Source organism: Vicia villosa, linkage group LG3 (assembly GCF_029867415.1).
Source record: "Vicia villosa cultivar HV-30 ecotype Madison, WI linkage group LG3, Vvil1.0, whole genome shotgun sequence".
NCBI lineage: Eukaryota > Viridiplantae > Streptophyta > Magnoliopsida > Fabales > Fabaceae > Vicia > Vicia villosa.
The window spans coordinates 169,147,654-169,167,795 of NC_081182.1; the positions used below are offsets into that span (position 1 = coordinate 169,147,654).

General features: G+C 31.7%; 1 long non-coding RNA gene and 6 other non-coding genes across 23 annotated transcripts; all 7 read left to right on the forward strand.

Annotated features, from left to right (window-relative positions):
* Window positions 1-1,814: 1,814 nt before the first annotated feature.
* LOC131662573 (uncharacterized) lies at window positions 1,815-19,810 on the forward strand. Of its 17 annotated transcripts, none has more exons than XR_009301684.1 (6): window positions 1,815-1,906; window positions 2,012-7,970; window positions 9,705-9,810; window positions 9,910-10,091; window positions 10,510-11,045; window positions 11,225-19,810. It is a non-coding gene; the product is annotated as an uncharacterized LOC131662573 (long non-coding RNA). The 17 variants fall into 17 exon arrangements; XR_009301690.1 differs by having other exon boundaries at window positions 2,012-5,642; XR_009301691.1 differs by having other exon boundaries at window positions 2,012-2,122; window positions 5,422-5,467; window positions 5,544-10,091.
* Window positions 2,048-2,133, forward strand: LOC131593862 (small nucleolar RNA snoR14). The gene has a single exon (XR_009281239.1). It is a non-coding gene; the product is annotated as a small nucleolar RNA snoR14 (small nucleolar RNA).
* On the forward strand, window positions 2,226-2,319 carry LOC131593845 (small nucleolar RNA Z101). Its single transcript, XR_009281222.1, has one exon. It is a non-coding gene; the product is annotated as a small nucleolar RNA Z101 (small nucleolar RNA).
* On the forward strand, window positions 3,416-3,508 carry LOC131593849 (small nucleolar RNA Z101). The gene has a single exon (XR_009281226.1). It is a non-coding gene; the product is annotated as a small nucleolar RNA Z101 (small nucleolar RNA).
* LOC131593863 (small nucleolar RNA snoR14) lies at window positions 7,897-7,981 on the forward strand. The gene has a single exon (XR_009281240.1). It is a non-coding gene; the product is annotated as a small nucleolar RNA snoR14 (small nucleolar RNA).
* Window positions 9,741-9,821, forward strand: LOC131593865 (small nucleolar RNA snoR14). Its single transcript, XR_009281242.1, has one exon. It is a non-coding gene; the product is annotated as a small nucleolar RNA snoR14 (small nucleolar RNA).
* On the forward strand, window positions 15,627-15,719 carry LOC131593848 (small nucleolar RNA Z101). Its single transcript, XR_009281225.1, has one exon. It is a non-coding gene; the product is annotated as a small nucleolar RNA Z101 (small nucleolar RNA).
* Window positions 19,811-20,142: the final 332 nt, after the last annotated feature.

Here is a 20,142-nt window from a genome sequence, read left to right on the forward strand (position 1 = left end):
ACTTTTAAGTTTTGTTGGGTTTGATTAACCATTAACATTGACCATTAACAGTACGATTTTATAATTAGCTTATTATCATTTTTCTGACTTTGTGCTATCAAATTATGTATTTATTTAGTAACTTTTCCTTTTGTAGTTGTTCTTTGATGACAGTATCCGCAATATTCAGACAGGAAAATCCTTGGGCCTTCATACAGTCTTGGTAGGTAATTCTTACCATGGTTGATGAATGGACAAAATGTTAGTAATAATATTATGTTGACATAATCATCCATTTAATTTTCAAACTTTTTTATGTATTGTATTTCATTTGGTTAAACCTTATTTATATATTTTTTTGTGTACCGTTTTTTAATCTATATATTTTAACCTTATTTAAAAAAAAGAAGCTGTATTTAAATATTACATTTTACTTTTAAATACAATCAATTCATTTTATTGATTATGGTTTAAATGAGAATTAAATAAATTTAAATTGTTAGTTAAAAGTTTTTAAAAGTAATAGATGAATTTTAAATAAATTTGACTCATGGATTTAAATAAATTGTATATTAAAGAAAGAACAAAACTTATGTACAATTCTGTAGGTGTGGTTATTACTATTTCTCAATGAAAATATTATAAATGTATAATTTTCTTTACACGTACGTAAATTTCTCTTATTTTCACTCACTAAATGATATTTAAGTATATTTGTCACATTTTCATTGGAAAATAGTAAGAACCATACCTAAGTAATTGTAGCTAAGTTTTGTCTTTAAAAAAATTAATATAGAAAAATAATTAGTTTATTTAAAAAACCATATATTTTAATTAATAGTTTTAAAATAAATCGTTGATTTTTTAATAATGAACTATGATGATATTTAGTTCAAAGGTAAGAACTTAGAGTAAAAAGTACGACTCTCTAAGTATTTTAATAGTATTTGAAATTACAAAATTTAACTATTAAGTAAAAAATTATTAATGAGAATAATAAAATATAATACTAACTGAAAAGTTCTAATACTAGCATTGAAGAGTTAAAACATTCTATAACAAATTAAATTATAGAATGACATGTTTGCAAAGAACAATAGGATGTTTAGATACACTGAAATATTGAGATCAACTGTTTCAATTTTTTTTATTATTGTTTAAATTTAAAATGAAATGTTTTACTTACAACCTTTATTTAAGAGGAAAATTATCGAAATTTCATATTATTTATAAAAATTAGTTTATAATGATGTAAGTAAATGAGAAAATAATTAAATTTTATTATTCTGCTTTGTTAGTATAAACAATAGGAATATTGATTAGTATTCAAATTTTAGATATAAAATTTTTATAAATTAAATTGTTTCTAAATTTTTATATTGAAACGTGTGAAATCAAACATGTTTTAACTTTTAAGATAAATTTTATTTTGTAAAATAGAAAAAAATGAAGATACACCATAATAAAAAATTCTACCTTTATATGAATTTTCAAAACAAAATTGTTAAAAATATTTTATTATAGTTTATTTGACCAAACACAAAACATAGTCAGATCTATTAATTAGTAGTAATATCATATAATATATTTATATTCACTTGTAAGTAAATAATCATAAGAGTGAACGTTTTATGTATACCGTTGATGAATATAAATTAAATCTTTTTAATATACAAGTAATAGGTAAAAGTTCTAGATAGAAATTTTTGGAAGAAAAATAAGGTGTAGATAGATGCGTTGTTGGGCCCATGAAATATAACCCGATCCAATTGGCATTGCATTGTTTATACCCGACCCAAATTTATTAAACCCTAATTTGTTGTTAAAATTGTCTATTGTTTCGTTCTTTTATATTCACTTTGTGTTTGCGTTCTATTTTGGGATGAAGAATTCAACAAGTTGTTCAAGCAATTTATTTTTCAACACAGTAAAATCTATTTTTCTATCTGAATCTCAATTTATGAAAACCATTTACATGCATGCCTGATCTTGGTTTGTTTCGGTTTATAAATTGTTGAAATTGATTTTACAGAGGTTTCTGGGATTATAATATAGAGGGAAAAGAAAAGCGAAGAGATGATAGAAATTCATTTGTCTGTCAATCCGCTGATATTCTTTGATGTTAGTTCATGGATCCCAACAGGTTCTGATCGCTTTCATATTTCCCTCTCTTGCTTGATTTCTTGATTTCTTGAGTTTCTCGATTTGTTGAATCAATTATTTAGGGTTTTTGAATTGTTATCAGAATTGGGCAAATGATGAACCTGAAATTGTGTAAATGGGTAATTTGCATCTGAATATGGTTGATGTTAATATAACCTTGGAGAACTGATGCCCTAAATTCTATGGATTTTTATGTTTCTTAGTTTGTTTCTGTGTTTTGATCCCTATAATGAATCGGTCTTTGCTACATGAATGGATCACTAGATTTGCGATTGAATTATATTATTATTGTTCCTTAATTGGCACTAATAACACTGTCATAGTTGAATTTTGAGGGGAGGTAATAGAAATGTTGGTTGTGATTGCGAGAGATCGAAAGAATCCTGACCCGAATAACATAAATTTCAAGTTTATTAAGTAGTTTTGGGAAAGCGTATTTTCACATATTTATGGCTGAATTTCATTTTAATGGCAAAATAGTGTGTTTAGTTAATAATGATTTTTTAGAATTGATTACAAAGATTGAGAATTCTGTGGCGTTAAAACATTCCAATGTCAAAATAGTGTGTTGAGCTAATAATGCGTTTTTAGCATTGATTCCAAAGATTGAGAATTCGGTGACACTAAACTATTCTAATGGAAAAATAGTGTGTAGAGCTAATAATGCATTTTTAGCATTGATTCCAAAGAGTGAGAATTCGGTGACGCTAAACTATTCTAATGGCAAAATAATGTGTAGAGCTAATAATACTTTTGTAGCATTGATTCCAAAGATTGAGAATTCGGTGACGCCAAACTATTCTAATTGCAAAATAGTGTGTAGAGCTAATAATGCTTTTGTAGCATTGATTCCAAAGATTGAGAATTCGGTGACGCTAAACTATTCTAATGGCAAAATAGTGTGTAGAGCTAATAATGTTTTTTTTACCATTAATTCCAAAGATTAAGAATTCTGATGGCAAAATAGTGTGTAGTCATAATAACTTTTTTTTTCTTTGGTTCATATTCTGGTTTTCTGTTTGCAAAATAGTGTGTAGTAGACAAGCTGTAAGTTATATTTTGTGTTGCTTTCGGGAGTAGTATCTCATGCATGGGATTCGTATTCTAATGGCATATATTATGCCTTGCAACTTTTTCTTGAATTTAATGTTACGACCTTTTAAAAAAAATAATTGATATTCAATCAATATCCACCCAAAAAGCTAAAATGGTTTTATGTAAAACCAAATTGTCAAAACAACAACTATAATGTCTGAACATCTTGATGAATCTAGTTGGGCAAATGATGAATCTGACATGGTGTAAATGGGTAATTTGCATCTAAATATCTTAATGTTAATATCACCTTGGAAAATTGATGCCCTAAGTTCTATGGATTTTTTTGTTTGCTAGTTTGTTTCTGTGTTTTGTTCTCTGTTTTTTTGGATCCATGTAATCTAAAATGGCCTTAGCATTAAAATTATCATAGTACTAGAATGAACTGGTTATTGCTACATGGATGGATCACTTGATTTGTGATTGAATTATATTATATTGTCCCTTCATTGGCACTAATGACACTGCCATAGCTGAATTTAGAAAGGAGGTAATAGAAATGTTGGTTGTGATTGCGAGAGATTGAAGAATCCTGACCCGAATAACAGAAATTTAAAGTTTATTAAGTAGTTTTGGGAAAGCGTACTTTCACATATTCATTGCTGAATTTCATTTTAATGGCAAAATAGTGTGTTGAGTTAATAATGCCTTTTTAGCATTGATTCCAAAGACTGAGAATTCTGTGGCGTTAAAAAATTCCAATGTCAAAATAGTGTGTTGAGCTACCAATGCGTTTTTAGCATAGATTCCAAAGATTGAGAATTCGGTAACGCTAAACTATTCTAATGGCAAAATAGTGTGTAGAGCTAATAATGCTTTTTAAGCATTGATTCCAAAGATTGAGAATTCGGTGACGCTAACCTATTCTATTGGCAAAATAGTGTGTAGAGCTAATAATGCTTTTTTAGCATTGATTCTAAAGATTGAGAATTCGGCGACGCTAAACTATTCTAATGGCAAAATAGTATGTAGAGCTAATAATGCTTTTCTAGCATTGATTCCAAAGATTGAGTATTCGGTGACGCTAAAGTATTCTAATGGCAAAATAGTGTGTAGAGATAATAATGCTTTTTTTAGCATTGATTCCAAAGATTGAGAATTCAGTGACGCTAAACTATTCTAATGGCAAAATAGTGTGTAGAGCTAATAATGCTTTTTTAGCATTGATTCCAAAGATTGAGAATTCGGCAGCGCTAAACTATTCTAATGGGAAAATAGTGTGTAGAGCTAATAATGCGTTTTTAGCATTTATTCCAAAGATTGAGAATTCGTTGATGTTAAACTATTCTAATGGCAAAATAGCGTGTAGAGCTAATAATGCTTTTTTAGCATTGATTCCAAAGATAGAGAATTCGTTGACGCTAAACTATTCTATTGGCAAAATAGTGTGTAGAGCTAATAATGCATTTTTAGCATTGATTCCAAAGATTGAGAATTTGGTGACGCTAAACTATTCTAATGGCAAAATAGTGTGTAGAGCTAATAAAGCTTTTTTAGCATTGATACCAAAGATTGTGAATTCGGTGACGCTAAACTATTCTAATGGAAAAACAGTGTGTAGAGCTAATAATGCTTTTTTTAGCATTGATTCCAAAGATTGAGAATTCGGTGACGCTAAACTATTCTAATGGAAAAATAGTGTGTAGAGCTAAAATATGATTATTATTCCAAAGACTGAGAATTCGGTGGCGCTAAACTATTCTAATGGGAAAATAGTGTGTAGAGCTAATAATGCGTTTTTAGCATTGATTCCAAAGATTGAGAATTTGGTGAATCTAAACTATTCTAATGGCAAAATAGTGTGTAGGGCTAATAATGCTTTTTAGCATTGATTCCAAAGATTGAGAATTCGGTGACGCTAAACTATTTTATTGGCAAATTAGTGTGTAGAGCTAATAATGCTTTTTTAGCATTGATTCCAAAGATTGAGAATTCGGTGACGCCAAACTATTCTATTGGAAATAGTGTGTAGAGTTAATAATGCTTTTTTAGCATTGATTCCAATGATTGAGAATTCTGTGGCGCTAAACTATTCTAATGGCAAAAATAGTGTGTAGAGTTAATAATGCGATTTTAGCATTGATTCCAAAGATTGAGAATTTGATGAAGCTAAACTATTTTAGGTCGATATCTTTAATTGACAGCATGTGGCTAAAAAAGTTATCTTTGGTTTACAATTTGCAGTCTTAAAGGGCCGACATATGGTAGATGGAATACTCATAGCAAATGAGTTAGTAAATGAGGTTCAATGTGGATTTAAATAAAGTATATGACTTTGTGGACTGGAAATAATTGAATTTTGACAGGATTTAACGTTAAATGGAGATGCTGGATTTCAGAGTGTCCTTGATTATCAACTATTTTAGTGTTGGTCAGTGGAAGTCTCACAAAAAAATCTGAAGATGGTAAAGTTCTATAGCCTTTTTATATTTTTGATTGTTTAGTTCCATAGAGGTGATGTTTCATTTCTCGCATATGCAATATGCAAATGATACCTTAATTGTCGGAAAAAGTTGGCAACACATGAGGGCCATGATGGCAAATTTACTGTTATTTGAGTTAATATCCGGTCTTTAAATAAACTTTCATTAAAGTCTTTTGGTTTGAGTCAGAGGAATCAGCAAATCAAATTTTAAGGTTGGAAATACTTGGATGTTTCTGATGGTTGTAATCATATAAGAAAGAAGTTATTGAAATTGGTGATTAATATAGTGTCGGGAAGATTGTCCAAGTGGAATAATTAGTGCTTATCTACATGTGGCCGAATCATCCTTCTAAACATTGTTATACGCATTACCGGTAAATTTCATTTCTTTCTTTAAAGCTCTGTTAGGTATTATTTTTAATTTGATTCTCTTTAAAAAATTCTTGTGGGTTGGAAGATTGGAAAGCATAAAAATAAGTCGGGTTCATTGGAAAAAGGTATGCTAGGAAAGAGAGGAAGGGGGGATCTAGGTATATAAAATTCAAGGGTGTTCAACCTAACTCTATAAGGAAAGTGTGTGGGTTAAGATTTTAAAAAGTAAATATGGTGAAATCTTTGGTAAATTGAGTAAAATTGAGAGAATGGGGTCAGCTTGGTGGCAGGACATAAAAATATTAGAAAGTGGGTCGTGGGACTTTAAATTACATTGGTTCTTTGAAAGGTTGTGCATGAAATTAGGAAGAGGAGTTGAATCACATTTTTGGACTCCTTGGATAAAAGGAATAATCTTGAAAAATAGGTAAGTGGTACAAATTAGTTGATAATGCTTTTTTAGCATTGATTCCAAAGATTGAGAATTCGGTGACGCTAAACTATTCTAATGGCAAAGTAGTATGTAAAGCTAATAATTCTTTTGTTAGCATTGATTCCAAAGATTGAGAATTCTGTGGCGCTAAACTATTCTAATGGGAAAATAGTGTGTATAGCTAATAATGCGTTTTTAGCATTGATTCCAAAGTTTGAGAATTTGGTGAAGCTAAACTATTCTAATGGCAAAATAGTGTGTAGAGCTAATAATGCTTTTTTTAGCATTGATTCCAAAGATTTAGAATTTTGTGGCGCTAAGCTATTCTAATGGGAAAATAGTATGTAGAGCTAATAATGTGTTTTTAACAATGATTCCAAAGATTAGGAATTTGATGAAACTAAACTATTTTAGGTCGATATCTTTAATTGGCCGCATGTGGCTAAAAAACTTATCTTTGATTTACAATTTGCGGACTTAAAGGGCCGACATATGGTAGATGGAATACTCAGCAAATGAGTTAGTAAATGATGTTCAAAGTGGATTTATAAAAATATATGTTTTTGTGGATTGGAAATATTTGGACTTTGATAGGATTTAACGTTAACTCGAGATGCTGGGTTTTAGAGTGTCTTTGATCATCAACTATTTTAGCGTTGGTCGATGGAAGTCTCACAAAAAAAATCCGATGATGGGAAACGTCTATCGCCTTTTTATATTTTTGAGTGTTTAGTTCCATAGAGGGGATATTCACTTCTGGCATAAGCAGTATTTTTGAGCAAATCAAACTTTAAGGTTGGAAATACTTGGATGTTTCTGATGGTTGTAATCATAGAAGAAAGAAGTTATTGAAACTGGTGATTAATATAGTGTCAGGAAGATTGTCCAAGTGGAATAATTCGTGCTTATCTACATGTGGCCGAATCATCCTTCTATTTCATTTCTTTCTTTAAAGATTTGTTAGATATTATTTCTAATTTGATTCTCTCTTTAAAAATTTCTTGTGGGTTGGAAGATTGGAAAGCATAAAAATAAGTTGGGTTCATTGGAAAAAGGGTGTTCAACCTAACTCTCTTGGTGGCAGGACCAAAAAATGGTAGAAAGTGGGTCGTGGGACTTTATATTACATTGGTTCTTTGAAAGGTTGTGCATGAAATTAGGAAGGGGAGTTTAATCACATTTTTGGACTCCTTGGTTAAAAGGAATAATCTTGAAAAACTGGTTAGTGGGTCTGTTTGATTTAATTGAGAATAAAAGGTTTCATTTAAGTAATTGCTGATTCATTTGACTGAGAATGAAGAATTATTCATTTCATTTGACTGATTTTCTTGTAAAATCATGTGGCAATTGTATTTTAAAGTGACATGAGATTATAGTTGTCTAATGTTGCAGAGTTGACAAGTGATAATACATAGAGGGAAAAAGAAAAGCGATATGATGATAGAAATTCATTTGTTTGTCAATCCACTGATATTCTTTGATGTAATTCATGAATCCCGACAGGTTCTGATAGCTTTCATATTTCTCTCTTGTGCTTGATTTGTTTATTTCTTGAGTTTCTCAATTTTGCGATGTAACTTTACCAATTATTTTTAGTTTTTGAATTGTTATCAAAATTCGGCAGAACTGATAGATTTCATGTTAATTTGCAAAAGATTCACATGGTCCAAATTAGATGTGGCTCAATAATGAGTTGTATTGGCAGATTTATATTTTCAAAGGGATGGTTAGTCAAATGCCTAGAATGTTTTCAATAGTGTTTGGATAAAACTAGTCAATGTCCAATTCTAATTCTCGAGAAAAGGAGGAATTGTGCACCAAAACCTTTCTGTGTACTCAAATGTTGGAGTGAGTTGAAGTTCAGGGATGGCGATATTCATATTGAAAGAAAAACTCAAGTGACTTGGAAAAAAGGTGAAAGTACATCATTTTCTGAAGAGGAGATCAAAGACAAAAGAGTAGCATCAACACATTTACTTGAAATATTGAATCTGAATTGTGGCATATTGTGACAAAAATCACGCTCAAAATAGCTTAGAAAAGGGGATGCAAATTCAAAGTTCTTTCTCGGGTGCCGGGTAAATAGAAGAAAAGTTAATAAGATTAATTCGATTAAATAGATTGGGTTTCAAGAGATAAAGGGTGAAGTTTTCAATTATTTCCCAAGTTTATTCAGAAAACAAAAGAGGGAAAGACTGGTTATGCATAATTTTGAATTTAAACACATTAGAGATGATAAGCTTAGAGAGGAGGAAATAAGAAATGTTGTTTGGAATTGGGAGAGTTCGAACAGCCCCGACTCAGATAGCATACATTTTGGGTTTATTAAGGAGTTTTAAGATGTAACTAAAGCGGACTTTCATAGTCTCATTGTTGAATCTCATTCGATTGGTAAAATTGTGCATGGAGCTAAATAAAGGTTTTTAGCATTAATTACCAAGATTAAGAATTTGGTTAAGCTAGACGGTTTTACGTCGATATCTTTAATTGGCAGAATGTAGAAAGTCTTAGCAAAGCTATTGACAAATAAATTTAAGGTTGGAAATACTTGGATGTTTCTGATGGTTATAATCATATAAGAAAGAAGTTATTGAAATTGGTGATTAATATAGTGTCAGGAAGATTGTTCAAGTGGAATAATTAGTGCTTATCTACATGTGGCCGAATCATGCTTCTAAACTTTGTTATACGCATTACGTGTCTATTTCATTTCTTTCTTTAAAGCTCTGTTAGATATTATTTCTAATTTGACTCTCTCTTTAAAAATTTCTCGTGGGTTGGAAGATTGGAAAACATAAAAATAATTCAAGGGTGTTCAACCAAACTCTATTAGGAAAGTGTGTGGGTTAAGGTTTTAAAAAGTAAATATGGTGAAATATTTGGTAAAGTGAGTAAAATTGAGAGAATGAGGTCAGCTTGGTGGTAGGACATAAAAATGGTAGAAAGTGGGTCGTGGGACTTTAAATTAAGGTGGTTCTTTGAAACGTTGTGCATGAAATTAGGAAGTGGAGTTGAATCACATTTTTGGACTCCTTGAATAAAAGGAATAATCTTGAAAAAGAGGTTAGTGGTACTGTTTGATTTATAATCGAGAACAAAAAGGCTTCATTTAAGGCATTGGTGATTCATTTGACTGAGAATGTAGAATTATTCATTTCATTTGACTGGTTTTCTTGTAAAATCATGTGGCAATAGTATTTTAAGGGGACATGTGATTATAGTTGTCTAATGTTGCAGAGTTGGCAAGTGATAATACATAGAGGGAAAAGAAAAGCGATATGATAGAAATTCATTGTCTGTCAATCCACTGATATTCTTTGATGTATTTCATGAATCCCGACAGGTTCTGATCGCATTCATATTTTCCTCTTGTGCTTGATTTGTTTATTTCTTGAAGAAAAGCAGGGGCTATATTGAATCTATTGTCATTGTATTTCGTCAGTCCTCTTCCAAATTCAGATAGAGATTCGAGAACATTGCGACTAGTCCGATGAAACTCGCAAGTGCAGTATAGCTCGAGAAATGAGATACATGTCGCGACTGGTTCAAACAAGATGATGCAACTCAGAAGCTCGACACAGGATGTGACTATAAATTGGAAGGACTCACAATCTCCAATACCCGGTAACATTGACTGATCCCACAAATAAGCTTTTTTACATATACTATGTATTGATGCAGTAATGTTTTTGCTGGTTAAACATTTGCGAGCTAATAATTACAGAACATATAATAAATATTCATGTGCTGTCTGACCTGAGTTATTTGATTATTTTGTTGTTTGTAATGGATTTTGATTTTGCCATGTTTACCTGCACATATGAGTAATGGTAGAGAAAATGGATATTAAATGAATTTGGTTCACTTATTGAGTATATTGAAACAGCTTTTGGGAGAAATCTCCGTCAAAGTTTTACTTATCTGGCGTAAATTTACATCGTATAATTTAGTCGGTTTACGAATTCTTATCGAGTAATGTTCTTGAGCAGAGGGGGTCTGATTATTATAGGTGAATTGGATGGACAATGTTCTGTGTTTGTAGAATGTGCAGTTGCATAGAGCTGCTGTGAATGTCTTGCGTCACTCAAAGCTCCCAGATCGGGATGAAATCGACTCACAATGAAAACCATAGTGGCAATGTGATGCCGATGTCGACGATAAAGTTTGTTAGGGCAGATCTGTGAGTGGAGGTGAGACATGAATCCCCATGTTAATACTGCTGATACCGCCATTTGGAAGATAAGTATTTCTCACACATTCTATTCACATAGTATGATTAACTATTATTTGTTTACAATGCTTTGTTTGATGATCCAATGTCATATAACTCAACTTACAATGTCTATGTGTTATCTATATGTTGTGGTGTCGATTTCTGTATGTCTTGCAATGCATTTTGATTTTAGAGTTACATTTGGAAGATTGTGAAAATTATTGGGACTAACAGGATGGCTGGGAAATCAAATCAAATATCTCCTGTCTCTATTCATCTCAGCATCTACCTGCCAAGTGTTGTCAATTTGATGCCGGTAGATCTGCCTATTTTAGCAAAGGTCGCAGTAGAGGGACAACCAGAAGGTAGTGACATCTAATGCTATCAAAATTCCTAAACAAATTAATCCTGCTGGTGAACAGTTTGCGTAACATGAATACGCTATTATATGTTGCAGGTTGTTTATACTAGGATAGTGGGTGAACTTATACGCTATTTGTATGACGTGGTTATAAGTTTGATTACTACTTTTAAATGTTTGTAGTAAGCATCCGTGATGACAACGACTACATATCGAGTCTCATAGGAGGAGAAATAAAGATTGCAATGATCGGAAATGACAAGTCAAGCTCTAATGTCATCATAAAAGAGTCGGATTGAAAATAACAATGACAGGTCAGCGTTTCTTTTGCTTCTGCTTCTCGAATATGAATAGAAGTGTGTCATCCTATGTTCCAATTACAATAGCTTCAGATGATGGAGTATCGAGGTGTCTTGGAATTGGCTAAAGTATAAAGCTCTTAGATTTAATTACCCTATTGTTAATTAGATATTAAATCCATTTGGTTGCTTACAAACTTACAATGTTGATGGAGTATAGAGATCAATTCTAAAAAATTACTGATCGTCAATACGTCTGTTTGGTCGTAGTTAGTGTTTGAATTATTAAGTAATTCTAATATTTATTCGCGTGGTTTGTTAGAATGCTACTTGGTGTTGGTTTTCTATCAACCTTGGTTGGTGGAGCTTATTCGGGACATGACCTACTAACTATTTTTTTGGATAATCTTTGGAAGGAGCATTTTTATCTTTGCTGTAGTGCACAATAGCCTATTTTTCTTTGGCTCATGTTCTGTTTTTCTGTTTGGGGAATAGGAGGCGTGTAGGGGTGGACAAGTTGTAACTCATATTTTGTTTTTCTTTTGGGAGCAGTATCTCATGCATGAGATTTGTATTCTGGCATATCTTATGCCTTACACCTTTTCTTTAATTTAATGTTACCGCCTTTTCTAAAAAAATATTGATATCCAATCAATATCCACCCAAAATATTGGTGTGAAACGCATTATGCATTATGAAGTTTTCAATTTTTTCTTGAGTCTATCTAGAGACAAAAAGAGGGAAAGACCAGAATTTTGAATTTAAAGGCATTAGAGATGAAGAAAATGATGTTCTCAAAGCTGAACTTAGAGACGAGGAAATAAGAAATGTTTGGGATTCTGAGAGTTTGAAGTTCCTTGATTCATAGCATAGATTTCAGTTTTATTATTGAGCTTTAGGATGTAATTAAAACAGACTTTCATATTCATTGTTGAATTTAATTCAAATGGCGTAATAGTGCGTTGAGCTATTAATTCTTTTTATTCTTGAATCCAAAGATAAAGAATCTAGTGAAGCTAAGCCAATATCTTTAATTGACAGCATCTAGAAAGTGAAGCTAGGCCAATATCTTTAATTGGCAGCATCTAGAAAATCTTAGTAATGTTATATGCAAATAGATTGAAGGTGAAGGATATAAAAGCTATCTCTGATTCGTAAATCACCAAATGCCAAATAGGAGGAAAAAAGAACTGTGAACCCTGATTCGCAATTCGCCGTAGGCCAAATAGGAGGAAAAAAAGATGTTAAAAGTAGAATTTGAAAAAGCATATGAATTTGTCGACTAAAAATAGTCCCAAAAGTCTATGATATTTATTTGTGTTTTGTTTTCTGTTTTTTATCCATCTAATCTAATCCAAATTGGCCGTATCATTAAATTTATCATTGTACCAGAATGAATTTGTCATAGCTGGATCACTTGATTTGCGATAGAATTATATTATATTAATATTATTGTTCCTTTATTGGGATTAAATTCGTTGGTTGTGCAAGATATTGTGTTCTAGTTTTAATCATTTGCTTATTACTTGAAGTCACAGACAACGTTGGATCTAGTTCTAGGATTGGTTTTTTAAAATCTTTTTGGTTATTTTAAGGGGCTCTGTTGATTTTGTTAAAATATTAAGTGGCTGGCCAAAGTAAAATGAGACTTATAAGACTAATCAAGGCGATCATGGTTTTGATTAATTGGTTTGGATTAATCATTGTTGGAAAAATGTTGCTATGGAGTAAATTGATGGAGTTGATCAAATAAAAAACAGGTCAGGTGCTAGATGTTGCGTGATAGGAGATTTTAACAGTTCTTTCACACGTGCCTCTTAAATAGAAGAAAAATTATGAGATTAATTGTATAGAAGAAAAATTGATGAGATTAATTGTATAGAAGTAGATGGAACAAAATAGATAGGGGTTCATGAGATAAAGGATGAAGTTTTTTATTATTTCTCAGGTCTATTTAGATAGCAAAAGAGGAAAAGATTGGTTATGCAGAATTTTGAATTTAAACACATTTGAGATGAAGATAATCATTTTCTCATAGATGAATTTCGTGGAGGAATTAAAGTAGACTTTCATTTGAATGGCAAAATAGTGCATGAAGCTAATCATTTTTTTTAGCATTGATTCCAAAGATAAAAAATCTGGTGAAGCTGGACCATTTTAGGCCGACATCTTTAATTGGTAGCATGTAGAAAGTTTTAATAAAGCTATTGGCAAATAGATTGGAGGTGGTGGCTAAAGTTTTCTTTGATTTGCAAAATTATCTTTGATTTGCAATTCTAATAGATGGTAGGTGGAATACTCGTAGCAAATGAGTTAGTAGATGATGCAAATAGGAGGAAAAAAGAAGTGTTGATGTGTAAAGTGGATTTTAAAAAAGTGTATGATTTTGTGGATTGGAAATATTTAAGAACTTAATGATGGAAAAGAAAAAGGGATTCAATGATAAATGGAAAGGCCAGATTTTAGAGTGTCGTCAAACTTTAACTATTTCAGTGTTGGTCATCAGAAGCCTCGCAAAAGAATTTGAAGTTAGTAGAGAACTAAGGCAAGTTGATCCTCTACTGCCTTTCCTATTTTTGAAAGCAGCTGAAGGTTTTAACTTGCTAATGTCAAAAGGAGTAACTTCCTATACATAAGACGAAGTAGTAAATGTGTTAGATTGTAAGGTTTGAACTACAACATTCAAATATTTGGACATTCCTATGGGTGGTTAGGGTGGTAATCATAGATGAAAGGAGTTATGAAAACTGGTGATTGATGCAATATCGAGAAGACTGTCCAAGTGGAATAAATGCCGCTTATCTATTGGTGGTAGAATTGTCCTTCTTGAAATCTGTCTTATACACATTACTTCCTTATACACAATTTTGTAACTTCCTGAACTCTGATTTATTTTTCTACACTTGTGGCATAATTTCTTGTAATCACTTATCATATTTTAGGTATGATCTATAAATCAAGAGGAGATATCTCTTAGATTAAGACATTTGTTTAAAGAGTTCTCATGAGTTGTAAATGATTAAAATTGACTATGTGTTAAAAATTGTTTATAGTTAAATCCCAAGGTTTTCTCATTGGCTAATGGATGCAAGCCTTGTTTGTTTTAGACTAAACTAGGCTAAACTCTAGTGAAATGGAAAGAAAATTTGAAGAAATTAAAGAGAAAGTTCAAAGAAATGCGCTGAAGTAAGATTCCAAAGATAAGTTGAATTGGTGTGAAATAACTTATTTGGTAAAGGAAGCCTATTCCTCAATTTTGATGGAAAGCACAAGAGATGGTATGAGGAAGTTTACAGCCGCGTGGAGTAATCTGATCCTGCTTAAAGTATTGATACTAGTTTGTAGAATATGGCAAAATAGAGTCCCTACTTAAGACAACCAGGTTAAGAGGGGGGTTTTGGATGAGTCTCAAGTTACGTATTTGTTTGGATGCGAAAAAAAGTTATTGTTTCTCACATTTTCTTCAGGTGGCTGATAGTATCTACTTTGGGAAATTTTAGAATGCAATCAATGCATAATTCAACTTTGGGAAATTTTTGGCAGTTTAGGGATTTGTTGGATAACGGAAGGGGGGAAAAGAAGTTCAACATTATCTGGTTTGCTTGTATTTTGTGTGTTTGGAAAGGTCATAGTGATAAGATATTTAGAAACAAAGACACCACCACCGAAGATCGATTGGAAACAATTCAAATGATGTCTTAAAATTGGCTAAAGTATAAAGCTCTTAGATTTAATTATCCTATTGTTAATTGGATATCAAATCCATTTGGTTGCTGTAATGTTGATAAAGTATCGAGATCAATTCTAAAAAATTACTGATCGTCAATAGGTCTGTTTGGTCGGAGTAAGTGTTTGAATTATTAAGCAATTCTCATTATTCTTGTGGTTAGTTAGGATGCTAGTTAGTGTTTGTTTTTCCATCAATCTTGGTTGGTGGAGCTTATTGGGGACATGACCTGCTGAGCATTTTTATTTTTTCTGTAGTGCATAATAGCTTTTTTTTTATTTGGCTCATATTCTGGTTTTTTGTTTGGGGAATATGAGGCGTGTGGAAGTGGACAAGCTGTAACTCATATTTTGTGTTGCTTTCTGGAGTAGTATCTCATGCATGGGATTTGTATTCTAATGGCATATATTATGCCTTACAACTTTTTCTTGAATTTAATATTACGGCCTTTTAAAAAAATAATTGATATTCAATCAATATCCACCCAAAAAGCTAAAATGGTTTTATGTAAAACCAAATTGTGAAAACAACAACTAGAATGTCTGAAATAGTTATCAGAATTGGGCAAATGATGAATCTGAAATGGTGTAAATGGGTAATTTGCATCTGAATATCTTGATGTTAATATCACCTTAGAAAACGGATGCCCTAAGTTTTATGGATTTTTTTGTTTGCTAGTTTGTTTCTGTGTTTTGTTCTCTGTTTTTTTGGATCCATCTAATCTAAAATGACCTTAGCATTAAAATTATCATAGTACTAGAATGAATTGGTTATTGCTACATGGATGGATCACTTGATTTGTGATTGAATTATATTATATTGTCCCTTCATTGGCACTAATGACACTGTCATAGCTGAATTTAGAAAGGAGGTAATAGAAATGTTGGTTGTGATTGCGAGAGATTGAAGAATCCTGACCCGAATAATAGAAATTTCAAGTTTATTAAGTAGTTTTGGGAAAGCGTACTTTCACATATTCATTGCTGAATTTCATTTTAATGGCAAAATAGTGTGTTGAGTTAATAATGCTTTTTTAGCATTGATTCCAAAGATTGAGAATTCTGTGGCGTTAAAAAATTCCAATGTCAAAATAGTGTGTTGAGATAATAATGCGTTTTTAGCATAGATTCCAAAGATTGAGAATTCGGTGACGCCAAACTATTCGAATGGCAAAATAGTTTGTAGAGCTAATAATACTTTTTAAGCATTGATTCCAAAGATTGAGAATTCGGTGACGCTAACCTATTCTATTGGCAAAATAGTGTGTAGAGCTAATAATGCTTTTTTAGCATTGATTCCAAAGATTGAGAATTCGGTGACGCTAAACTATTCTAATGGCAAAATAGTGTGTAGAGCTAATAATGCTTTTTTAGCATTGATTCCAAAGATTGAGAATTCGGTGACGCTAAAGTATTCTAATGGCAAAATAGCGTGTAGAGCTAATAATGCTTTTTTAGCATTGATTCCAAAGATTGAGAATTCAGTGACGCTAAATTATTCTAATGGCAAAATAGTGTGTAGAGCTAATAATCTGTTTTTAGCATTTATTCCAAAGATTGAGAATTCGATGACGCTAAACTATTCTAATGGCAAAATTGTGTGTAGAGCTAATAATGCTTTTTTAGCATTGATTCCAAAGATTGAGAATTCGGTGACGCTAAACTATTCTTTTGGCAAAATAGTGTGTAGAGCTAATAATGCATTTTTAGCGTTGATTCCAAAGATTGAGAATTCGGTGACGCTAAACTATATTAATGGAAAAACATTGTGTAGAGCTAATAATGCTTTTTTTAGCATTGATTCCAAAGATTGAGAATTCGGTGACGCTAAACTATTCTAATGGAAAAATAGTGTGTAGAGCTTAAATATGATTATTTAGCATTTATTCCAAAGATTGAGAATTCGGTGGCGCTAAACTATTCTAATGGGAAAATAGTGTGTAGAGCTTATAATGTGTTTTTAGCATTGATTCCAAAGATTGAGAATTTGGTGAAGCTAAACTATTCTAATAGAAAAATAGTGTGTAGGGCTAATAATGCTTTTTAGCATTGATTCCAAAGATTGAGAATTCGGTGACGCAAAACTATTCTATTGGCAAATTAGTGTGTAGAGCTAATAATGCTTTTTTAGCATTGATTCCAAAGATTGAGAATTCGGTGATGCCAAACTATTCTATTGGCAAAATAGTGTGTAGAGTTAATAATGCTTTTTAAGCATTGATTCCAATGATTGAGAATTCTGTGGCGCTAAACTATTCTAATGGCAAAATAGTGTGTAGAGCTAGTAATGCGTTTTTAGCATTGATTCCAAAGATTGAGAATTTGATGAAGCTAAACTATTTTAGGTCGATATCTTTAATTGACAGCATGTGGCTAAAAAAGTTATCTTTGATTTACAATTTGCAGTCTTAAAGGGCCGACATATGGTAGATGGAATACTCATTGCAAATGAGTTAGTAAATGAGGTTCAAAGTGGATTTAAATAAAGTATATGACTTTGTGGACTGGAAATATTTGAATTTTGACAGGATTTAACGTTAAATGGAGATGCTGGATTTCAGAGTGTCCTTGATCATCAACTATTTTAGCGTTGGTCAGTGGAAGTCTCACAAAAAAATCCGAAGATGGTAAAGTTCTATCGCCTTTTTATAGTTTTGAGTGTTTAGTTCCATAGAGGTGATGTTTCATTTCTCGCATATGCAGTATGCAAATGATACCTTAATTGTGGAAAAAAGTTGGCAACACATGAGGGCCATGATGGCAAATTTACTGTTATTTGAGTTAATATCCGGTCTTTAAATAAACTTTCATAAAAGTCTTTTGGTTTGAGTCAGATGAATCAGCAAATCAAATTTTAAGGTTGGAAATACTTGGATGTTTCTGATGGTTGTAATCATATAAGAAAGAAGTTATTGAAATTGGTGATTAATATAGTGTCAGGAAGATTGTCCAAGTGGAATAATTAGTGCTTATCTACGTGTGGCCGAATCATCCTTCTAAACATTGTTATACGCATTACCGGTAAATTTCATTTCTTTCTTTAAAGCTCTGTTAGGTATTATTTTTAATTTGATTCTCTCTCTTTAAAAATTTCTTGTGGGTTGGAAGATTGGAAAGCATATAAATAAGCCGGGTTCATTGGAAAAAGGTATGCTAGGAAAGAGAGGAAGGGGGGATCTAGGTATATAAAATTCAAAGTTGTTCAACCAAACTCTATTAGGAAAGTGTGTGGGTTAAGATTTTAAAAAGTAAATATGGTGAAATCTTTGGTAAATTGAGTAAAATTGAGAGAATGGGGTCAGCTTGGTGGCAGGACAAAAAATGTTAGAAAGTGGGTCGTGGGACTTTAAATTACATTGGTTCTTTGAAAGGCTGTGCATGAAATTAGGAAGAGGAGTTGAATCACATTTTCGGACTCCTTGGATAAAAGGAATAATCTTGAAAAATAGGTAAGTGGTACAAATTAGTTGATAATGCTTTTTAAGCATTGATTCCAAAGATTGAGAATTCGGTGACGCTAAACTATTCTAATGGCAAAATAGTATGTAAAGCTAATAATTCTTTTTTTAGCATTGATTCCAAAGGTTGAGAATTCTGTGGCGCTAAACTATTCTAATGGGAAAATAGTGTGTAGAGCTAATAATGCTTTTTTAGCATTGATTCCAAAGATTAAGAATTCGGTGACGCTAAACTATTCTAATGGCAAAATTGTGTGTAGAGCAAATAATGCTTTTTTAGCTTTGATTCCAAAGATTGAGAATTCGGTGACGCTAAACTATTCTAATGGGAAAATAGTGTGTAGAGCTAATAATGCGTTTTTAGCATTGATTCCAAAGATTGAGAATTTGGTGACGCTAAACTATTCTAATGGAAAAATTGTGTGTAGTGCTAATAATGCTTTTTTAGCATTGATTCCAAAGATTGAGAATTCGGTGACGCTAAACTATTCTAATGGCAAAATTGTGTGTTAAGCTAATAATGCTTTTTTAGCATTGATTCCAAAGATTGAGAATTCGGTGACGCTAAACTATTCTAATGGGAAAATAGTGTGTAGAGCTAATAATGCATTTTTAGCATTGATTCCAAAGATTGAGAATTTGGTGACGCTAAACTATAAAAATAGTGTGTAGTGCTAATAATTCTTTTTTAGAAATGGTTCCAAAGATTGAGAATTCTGTGACGCTAAACTATTCTAATGGCAAAGTAGCGTGTAGAGCTAATAATGTGTTTTTAATATTGATTCCAAAGATTGAGAGTTCGGTGAAGCGAAACTATTCTAATGGGAAAATACTGTGTAGAGCTAATGGCAAAAATTTCTAATTTGTTTATCTATATGTGGCATTTGTATTTTAAGATGACATGAGATTATAGTTGTCTAATGTTGCAGAGTTGACAAGTGATAATACATAGAAGGAAAAGAAAAGCTATATGATGATAAAAAATTAATTGTTCTTCCATGTAACTATAGTAATTTGAATTGGTAAAGTTTTTAACTTTATCCTTAAAGTTTAGTATCTTTTTATTTAACTTAATTGGTTTCTGTTTCTGGGGTATTCTTCTGGTGGGAGCTGGTTTTTATGGTAGAAGTACTTGTAATTGGGGTCCATATGTCTCTATTATAAGGTTGTTATCTTTGATAGTTAAAAGGGTACTTGTGTTTTTATTTAATGCAAGGTTATCTATAGATAAAGACCTACTTATTTTTGTTGCTTCTGATGTTGCAACTGACCCAATCTGACCCAAATTGCAGGTTGGGTGAAAACATCTTTGACCCTTGAATGTTGAATTTCTTACATAGTTATTATGTAACAGCATATGGTTATCTATTATTCTTAGTGAGCAAAGTTATATATATTAAACAATTTTGTTTCTAGATAGATGTATGAACATTTTGGCCTAGGAACCATTCATTACAGTTCAAGTGTATGTTCGGTTTCATGTTTCGAGCACTCAAAATTGATTCTACATATGTAGAATTGATTTTGACATGTTTAGTTAGTAGATTGCAGTTTGAGGTTTGAGCAATTTCAATTTTTCAATGAGTAAGAAATTGTCTGAAAATACATTTATTTTCCA